The sequence below is a fragment of the Coregonus lavaretus genome (assembly GCF_964263955.1).
Source record: "Coregonus lavaretus genome assembly, chromosome: 12".
Taxonomy (NCBI): Eukaryota; Metazoa; Chordata; class Actinopteri; order Salmoniformes; family Salmonidae; genus Coregonus; species Coregonus lavaretus.
In genome coordinates this window covers 56,256,699-56,266,791 of record NC_139999.1, presented here as the reverse complement: position 1 = coordinate 56,266,791, position 10,093 = coordinate 56,256,699, and the positions used below count along the sequence as shown (strand labels likewise).

Here is a 10,093-nt window from a genome sequence, read left to right as displayed (position 1 = left end):
ACATGAAAATGTCCCTACACATGGGACCTTGCCTGGGTCACAGCTGTCATTGGCTGCCGTGAAGCAGGAGCACATCATTTGACATAACAAGTAGACAGCAGTCAGTGGCATTTGAACAAATACCAGCATTTGAGCCTCAAAGTTCAGGAGTGAGTGGCACTTCTCCCTTTGGGGAATGGGGAAACATTTGTCGGATCAAAGGTCCTGCCATGCAGTCACTCGTGGTTAACCTCCAGACCTCCCCAAAGGTATTGACCACTCAGACAGCTATGCTTCAGACAGAGATTTGTTTGAATAGTGGGCTCAGTTTTGAACTTAGTGTCAGTGTCATTCTCTCTCAGCCGTTAAAATCCGTGCCTCGCTGTCTTTTCAATCGAATGACAAGTTTTTGTATTTGCAAACGTGTCATGTTCTTGGCCATGCTGTACATAAAACGCTCTAAAAAAAAATAAAGGCAAAGAAGCTTTTTTCACCCTGGTATATTTCATGAGGGCATTTGCATATACAGTATCTGCATATTTTCATAAAATAATTATGTAGTTATCTGGGTGTTTTACCCTGAGCCAATATGTGGTTGCGCAGGTTGAAAGCAAAAAAGGGCCAATGATTTTCACCATTATGCCAGTCAAATAACAGAAGACTTGTTGCAGAAGTTTTCTCTATTCTATTTTTCCATCAAAGCTGAACTCATTATGTACACTCTTAGAAAGAAAGGTGCTTGAAAATGGTACCTTGGATCCTAGATTCTCAGCCCATGAAATGGCATCTGCTGCCATTCGCACCATATTAGTCTTTAGAGTTGGGCCAACTGACGCATGACGTCCATGGACGATGATTATTGGTTAAAATTTGGTAGGCCCGACCTGGACTTTATTTGACCTAAAAATAGTCCATAAAGACGTCTCTTTGATGTCCATAAAAACATTGTTTAAACTTTCACCCTGCACCAAATACAGACGTCCTTTGGACGTCAGGAAAAGTAGTCTTTTCTACATTCCACACCATTTTGCTGTTGAGAACAAAATATCCCTAGTAACGTGTATCCACCCAGAGTAAATCTTTCATGGTCCTTCAAGCCACTTTTTTTCTCCTGTCCACACTTCACACTGTATCCTTCAGTAGTCATATGAAGACATTCTTCAAAATCCAATGAAGGAAATAGAATTTCCAAGATCATGAGAGGACAGAAGTTTTTGGGGACAAGTAGCTGGAGGCCATCTGTCACCAAGCTCATTTAACCTGTCATAAAGTACATAAAGTACTGTCAGACTGACTGTATCAGAGGTCTTTCGAAAACGAATATATCAGTCATTATGACTGATTATGAAACTTGTCATAGTATTCTCAAGACCGTGTACGATATACTGTAGATAGATATAGAGCTATCTATTATATGATATCATTTCATATACCAGATATATATTGCTGGATCGAATCCCCAAGCTGACAAGGTAAAAATCTGTCATTCTGCCCCTGAGCAAGGCAGTTAACCCACTGTTCGCCGGGTACCGATGACGTGGATGGCGACTAAGGCAGCCCCCTGCACCTCTCTGATTCAGAGGGGTTGGGTTAAATGCGGAAGACACATTTCAGTTGAATGCATTCAGTGGTATCCCCCTTTCCCTTTCCCTTATTATATTGAACATTATACATATTGAGCTCATCAGCTTGTAGTCCTTAAACCCGGAAATTAGTTATCTCTGGTTCGTTCAGCCATTCCTATAGGGAAAATTCATGCGGAAAGAATAGGGTTTGGGATAAACGCCGAAAATATGGTCTGAGGTTAACACAGGCTTAGGAGAGCTTATACTGAATGTTTTGTTTAATGAGATAATATCAGTCAGTTAACATGACCTTTATGAATTATAAAGCCTTTATGTGCTTTGTGCTTTTTTAAATTACATAAATGCTTCAAAATTCATAAAAAGTGACGTTAGCTGATGAAGATTATCTCATAGAACAAAACGTATAAGATCTCCTAAGCCTGTGTTTACCACAGACCTTATTTTTGGTGTTTATCCAAAAACCCTACAAAAACTCCATTCATTTTCCCATAGGCTTTGTCCAACAAACCATGGCGGAGTTAGTGCCTACAAATACACGCCATTACTATTGCTCTCTATTCTATGGAACTTAAACAATGATTTGATGCATAGGCTGTCTTTTCAATGAGATTAATGCTTTGAATTGAGGTCTTGGTACCGGCATTGAGACAGCTCAGTATCCAGGCCATTACACACACACACACACACACACACACACACACACACACACACACAGTCTTGCGCAGCTAACCTTGTGGGGACATACAATTCAGTCCAATTCAAAATCCTATTTTCATTAACCCCTAACCCGTACCCTAACCCTAAAGTTAACCCTAACCGTAACCCAAAAACCTAACCTTAACCCTAAAACTAACCCTAGCTCCTAACCCTAACCCTAAACCTAATTCTAACCCTAACACTAATTCTAACCTTAACCCTAAACCCCCTAGAAATAGCATTTGACCTTGTGGGGACCAACAAAATGTCCCCAGTTGGTTTGTTCATTTACTATTCTTTTGGGGACTTCTGGTCCCCACAAGTATAGTTAAACACATACACATACACACAAACACACACACACACACACACACACACACACACACCCAAGTGATTCTGTCATAAATATCATGAATACCAAGTAATAGTGACTTGAGGAAGACAGTTTTGCTATACCGCTGCTACAGTACAGTCTCTCTCATGCAGACTCAGGGGAATTCAGGGGCTACATCCCAAATAGCACCCTATTTCCTATATATTACACTACTTTTGACCAGAGCCCTATGGGAATATAGGCTAATAGGGAATGGGGTGCCATATGAGATGCAGCCAGTATGAATATGTTATTCAATGTGTTTCTATGGGATAATAGCCAAATAAAGCCAAATTCAATGTTATATATATAAAAAATGTTGGCTACCTAGGGAGTATTTATTAATTAAATTAACCCAAACATGTGTTCTTGCACAAATGAAAAAAGTTATCTTACGTTAGCTGGGATGTCCTGATACAGATTAAGATTGAATAATGCCCAATTTGAAGGCCATTATGTGAATCAGAACAATTGACATGCTAAATCAGACTACAGAAATAAAGCTCACTGGACATTTTGATCACAGTGTTCCATTATTTATCAAAGGGCAGCGGATAGAAGGTGTTCTTCAGTCACTCACCTGATGGAGAGTAAGCGTCTTCTATTGCCTAATTGAATTTTGTAAATAATTGCCACCGTGTATGCTCAGAACAAATTATCCTGGCCAGACATTTGCCCATGAGATATATACTTAGCTTACCCTTCCCTGAAATGGGAAGGGTAAGCATCCACCCCTGCATCCACCCCTCTCTTTCAGTAATGACAGGTCCATGAGCGTTCTGTTGAGAATGGCAGAGGATAATGATGATGATGAGGATGATGATGAGGATGATGATGATGAGGATGATGATGAGGATGATGACGATGATGATGATGAGGATGATGATGATGATGATGATGATGATGATGATGATGATGATGATGATGATGATGATGCTGACACAGGGTTCCTTGAGACTGCAATTTATACCTGCCAAGTCCATTATGATACGGCCTGCCACACGACAAAATGAATAAATGCATAGTTCCTTAGCTGTCTTTTTTTTGTTCCCCCGAGACCGTTAAGAACAATTGTGACTGCAGGAACAGCAAGGAACCACACTGGCAAGTGCACTTAACAATGTTGACCCGGAACATAAAAGACATGCCATTTAGGTTTATAAAAAGACAGTTACAAAATCCCTGGGGTAGGGAGATTGTATATTCACGATGTTCGAGTTGGCAGGCTTTTTTATGATTGTCAGGTGATTTTTCCTTTCTCTCTGAAACATGTTTGTCCATAGTTTCCATTGTGATAATGGTGTATACTTGGCTTTCTACCATATGGATGGAGGAGTTGTAGAGTCTTACTGCTGCAACATACACTGAGTGTACAAAACATTAGGAACATGACAGAGAGACCAGGTGAATCCAGGTGAAAGTTATGATCCCTTACTGATCTCACTTGTTAAATCCACTTCAAATCAGTGTAGTTGAAGGGGAGGAGACAGGTTAAAGAAGGAGTTTTAAGCCTTGAGACAACTGAGACATGGATTGTGTTGGTGGCACCTTAATTGGGGAGAACGGGCTTGTGTTAATGACTGTCCTGGAATCAGTGGAATGGTATAAAACACATGGTTTCCATGGTTTCCAGGTGTTTGATGCCATTCCATCTGTCCGTTCCGGCCATTATTATGAGCCATTCTCCCCCCAGCAGCCTCCTGTGATTGGAGTCAATATGGGCCAGCATCCCTGTGGAATGCTTCGACGCCTTGTAGAGTCCATGCCCCGACAAATTGAGGCTGTTCTGAGGGCAAAAGGGGGTGCAACTCAGTGTTAGGAAGGTGTTCCTAATGTTTTGTACACTCAGTGTTTACTGTATCAATTTCTCATTTGTGAATGTAACCTATATCTTTCCTTTCTTAAAGAAGGCATTCAGGTAATCCATAAGACATGGCCTTGGCCTTGACAATCTTAAACTCACTACTGGACATGAGAACCAATCTACTCCCTAAGTTATCCCAGCCAGAAGTTATTTGTGGTTGGTATGTCGGGTCGATGTATTCATGCGCTAACTATTTGTGTTGCATGCTAAAATGTCCTGGAGGACATTCCATCTCTGCAAACTTGGACCTCACTACCATAGCTGTGATGTGTGTTTAGATTGCTTGACAACCTTCATAATTATATTACCAGTTTGTATCTCTAATTCATTCCAGTACACTCTGACAACTGGGGGGTTTTGAATGTCTGCAAGGAAAGATATAGATTCTCATTTAAATATCAATGCAACAGACTGATTTATGACATATCTTTGCTTGAACATGAAACTCATTTTCAGGTGTAGTGGAAAAAATAATTAAAATGTAGATAAAAAGCAAACATGGATTGATAAAGATCAACAATGATGTCAGTGTCTGTTCTCTTTTGTCCTTTCTGGATCCATTTCAGATATGCTCTGTTGTTGGATTGGAGGCTAGGCTTCATCTCAATTTCAGGAAGTCAAATGTCCTGTCAAACAGTTGCGCTCGCTTTATGAATTATTTGCCTCATGGGAGGTGACGAGTAAATCCAGTAAATCAGTGCATGGAAAAACCCCAGTGTTGATCTTATCTCTTCGTAAAGGTTAGACTTTAAGTCGTGGGCGACAATTGGGAAATAACTATTTGTTTGAATACAAAGAAATACAGATTTTCTATCTTAATGTGATCACTGTTGTCGCAGAGAATCTTCGCAGCAGGAAATGCAAATTGTTGTGTATTCAGGGTTTAAAGAGGCTTCTAAAGTTTGTAATTTCCACCTTAAAATGTCATACTTGATTTGCCCTAATGAAAAAATTGCCATTAATTATAATCCACATAATAATTCACATTTCCTGTTGCTCCAGGCTTATTTTCCTGCTGTGAGAATCGGGGTCAAATTAAGATGGCGCATCTGTACCATTGACTATACCGAGTAAAAAATGGCACCGCTTAGGCCCTTGTCAAAAGTAGTGTACTAAATAGGGAATAGGGTGCTATTTGGGCTGCAACCGGAGAAGTAGGAGAGGGAGAGCTGCTTCACCCTCATGGAGGAGTTGTGGTTGAGGACATGGTTGAGGACTAATTAAAGCCTATCATATTCAACTCAAACAGCAAAGGACTGTAATGTGAAAGGATTGTAATGTGAGAGAGAAGAGAAAGCTGTAGGGAGGCTATTGAATTGAAAACAGAGATGACTTTTATTTTCAGATTTTGCACGAAATGGAAAGCTCACGTCCCTGATATTTCAGCGCTCCTCCTCAATTTTGAGTGTGACGTGTTTTTTTGCTGCTGAATTAATTATGTAAAATATTCAATACAGATTTATTCATTTATTTATTTAGCCCTGAAAAGGAGAGGCAGTATCTGGCAAGCTTTTATAATGTGCAGTGGCATGGTCTATGACAGACAAATGACTAATACTTGCTTGTTTAATAATTCAATGAATTCTAAAAAATGCCTTTAGACGAAACAGTATTTATGATGGTGTCCTTCAAGAGGACTGGTATCATACAAATGGTTGGGTCCTTGTGTATCCTATCTATAGCAACTATTTGATGATGAATTATGGCTTTGAGATACAAACAGGCAAAATTACAATGATGGAATGGATAAGCAGGTTAAAGCTAGAGGGGATCCAACCGATGTTTGTAAAAGCCTTTATGGAAATGACTAGTCGAAATATTACACAAGGTTTAGTGTTAGGCATTTCCTCCTACAGTATGAAAATGTATGCACTCACTAACTGTAAGTCGCTCTGGATAAGAGTGTCTGCTAAATGACTAAAATGTAAAAATAATTACATGTATGTGTTTTAAGTACATCCCTATGCTAACACTTTATGTAATTGTTTTACCATAAGGAATTGATTTGGGACTTCACAATCTCTGTTTTCACTGAAGTAAACCAATGATCACATTATTGCCCCTACTCACAGTAGCCGCATGCCTTTAAAACCAACACAATGCATGTCCCTTAAAAGGGCAAAAGCTTGATTCCTGAGCTACTGTCAGTTGGAATTGACTTCTGAACTGCTTGTAGCACTCAGCTCTCAACAGTATAAAGTACAGTAATCCTGGCCCCTTAAATTACCATAGTTGTGCATGACAATGTCTATAACATCCTTTCTTTTTTCATTTTTAATAGGATCTCCTTTGTAAAGGCACTCCAAAGCTAACAGGATTCAATGAATCGGTGGACCATTGGGAGGAGTAAGGTTGTTAAGAGCCTGTGAGAGCGGAAAACATCAGTTGTCTGAGTTGTCTCTGTAGCTATATGCAAACTGTTCATCCCTATACAGCCACTGCTCAGCATAAGCACTGCATCTCCACTTCCAGTCAAAAGTTTGGACACACCTACTCATTAAAATAGTTTTTCAGTATTTTTACTAATTTTTACATTGTAGAATAATAGTGAAGACTTCAAAACTATTAAATAACACATATCGAATCATGTAGTAACCAAAAAGGTGTTTAAAAAATCTAAATATATTTGAGATTCTTCAAATAGCCACCCTTTGCCTTGATGACAGCTTTGCAAACTCTTGGCATTCTCTCAACCAGCTTCATGAGGTAGTCACCTGGAATGCATTTCAATTAACAGGTGTGCCTTCTTAGAAGTTACTTTGTGGAATATATTTCCTTCTTAATACGTTTGAGCCAAGCAGTTGTGTTGTGACAAGATAGGGGGGTATACAGAAGATTTGGTAAAATACGAAGTCCATATTATGGCAAGAACAGCTCAAATAAGCAAAGAGAAATTACAGTCCATCATTACTTTAAAACATGAATGTCAGTCAGTACGGAACATTTCAAAAACTTTGAAAGTTTCTTCAAGTGCAGTCGCAAAAACCATCAAGTGCTATGATGAAACTGGCTCTCATGAGGACCACCACAGGAATGGAAGATCCAGAGTTATCTCTGCTGCAGAAGATAAGTTCAGTAGAGTTACCAACCTCAGAAATTGCAGCCCAAATAAGTGCTTCACAGAGTTCATGTAACAGACACATCTCAACATCAACTGTTCAGAGGGGACTGTGTGAATCAGGCCTTCATGGTCAAATTCATGGTGAAACCACTACTAAAGAACACCAATAAGAAGAAGAGACCTGCTTGGGCCAAGATACACGAGCAATGGACATTAGACCGGCGGAAATTTGTCCTTTGGTCTGGAGTCCAAATTTGAGATTTTTGGTTCCAACCGCCATGTCTTTGTAAGACGCAGTGTGGGTGAACAGATGATCTCCGCATGTGTAGTTTCCACCGTAAAGCATGGAGGAGGAGGTGTTATGGTGTGGGGTGCTTTGCTGGTGACACTGTCTGTGATTTATTTAGAATTCAAGGCACACTTAACCAGCATGGCTACCACAGCATTCTGCAGCGATATGCTATCCCATCTGGTTTGGGCTTAGTAAGACTATCATTTGTTTTTCAACAGGACAATGACCCAACACACCTCCAGGCTGTGTAAGGGCTATTTTACCAAGAAGGAGAGTGATGGAGTGCTGCATCAGATGATCTGGCCTCCAAAATCCCCCAACCTCAACCCAATTGAGATGGTTTGGGATGAGTCGGACCACAGAGTGAAGGAAAAGCAGCCAATAAGTGCTCAGCATTTGTGGGAACTGCTTCAAGACTGTTGGAAAAGCATTCCAGGTGAAGCTGTTTGAGAGAATGCCAAGAGTGTGCAAAGCTGTCATCAAGGCAAAGGGTGGCTATTTGAAGAATCTCAAATATAAAATACAGTTTGATTTGTTTAACACTTTTTTTGGTTATGACATGATTCCATATGTGTTATTTCATAGTTTTGATGTCTTCACTATTATTCTACAATGTAGAAAATAGTAAAAAATAAAGAAAAACCATTGAATGAGTAGGTGTGTCCAACATTTTGACTGGTGCTGTATGTCAAACAGGCATTGTCCTATGGCACACTATAGTGTTTCATAGGACAATAGTGTGTGTTTGATATAGACACAGTGCTTAGTGGAGTCCTTTTGACCAACTGCTCCTATATCACTGTGGAAAGTTGTGTGAATGTGTACATCCATCATGCCATACCTCTTATCTTTCATGTTAGGCCACATTAAGGCATATTTTCTGTTTCAGTCCTAAGACCAGAGGCTTAGCTAACACTGTCACAGTATACATTTCACACTACTAACATAACATAGCACTACTGTTTTGGGGTGAGACCGACGTGGCCAAGAGTCAGGGACAAAGACAGGACCTTCAATAGCTTGAGACACTCCATCAGCAGAGCACTGCAAGGCCAAGGTGCCCTGGCCCTCAGTTCAGTCTGCACAAATCAGTAGCAGCATGGAGGACCATGCCAATGGGTTTTTACTGCACTGAACTCATTTCAAATATCTTCTCATCTCTGTGCAGAGCCGTAGTTGAGTGGTAACACTCCTGGCACAAGTCACATACAATTATTCCCACTGGTGACCAGGGTTCAATCCCCTGGTTGTTCACCCTTCCCACTGTTACTCCCACCTGCCTGTGTCCTCTTCTGATTTTCATACTATCTCCATAAAATGTCAAATACCATTAAAAAAGAATAATAATCTCCAATCGATTACAGCCCATATAATGGACACTTGAGTTGGTGTATTTCAGTTACTGCACCATTTGATTAAAAGTGCCCTAAAACAGCCCACACAGTACATGATCCTAATGAAAAATGCATATTAGAATAGTCTGCAGTCATTCAGTGATCAGTGATGGTCGACCAAGATCAGGAGTATAGCAGTGTAAAGTTAGGTCCCTCTTAAGTATTCACATGGTAATGGCAGGTACAGTGTATAATTGTTACTTTATCGGTTTGTGTAACATATTTAATAAAACTTAATATAAGCATTACATTTGTAAACAAACTCAAATCAATTCCGTTGAAAAATGAGGTTTCAGATTATGCAAGCCACTAACAGGTAGGATAACAGTTCTAAGCACTAACAAAAATGTAATTACATTGCACCTGACAATATTATTCAGCAGTCTAACTGCAGTCATGCGAATTGTGATTTGTGCCACACAATTAGAAATGGGAAACAAAGTTTAAAATGTTATTTCATATAAATGATTATCAACATTTCACATGGTTTTCATGGGGGCGAATGATAGTCTTTGCCTTAATCATGCGGGGCAAATGGAACTTCCAGTGCACTTTGCAGAGACCGATCCCTTGTTTCCACCCCTATGGTAAAGAAGTGGTTTGCTCCATGCGGTAGTGGCTCTTTGCTGAATCTCACTACAGTCGGTGCTTGCCTCGCTGCGGTGACAGTGCTGTACATTTTTCTGCGTCTATCTCTTTATTGCTCTTTGAACATTTTTACTCTCTGACATTTTCCTTGGTGAGTAATTTCTTCCCCTCTTACCTTTTCTTCTTTATCTTTTTCTTCCTATTTTTGTTCCTATCTTTATTTTGTTATATTTTTGCATTTCAGTACCTCAATCCTCACA

The 10,093-nt window shown here is 39.8% G+C and overlaps 1 protein-coding gene across 2 annotated transcripts in view; it reads left to right on the top strand.

Annotated features, from left to right (window-relative positions):
- Nucleotides 1–9,892: 9,892 nt before the first annotated feature.
- raly (RALY heterogeneous nuclear ribonucleoprotein) overlaps nt 9,893–10,093 on the top strand; it is a 163,752-nt gene continuing 163,551 nt past the window's right edge. The window contains exon 1 of one of the 2 annotated variants that reach the window (XM_084173560.1): nt 9,893–9,984. The gene's annotated coding sequence lies outside the window, so the exon portion shown is untranslated. The remainder of the gene's footprint in view (nt 9,985–10,093) is intronic. The other variant, XM_084173559.1, reaches the window with a different exon arrangement.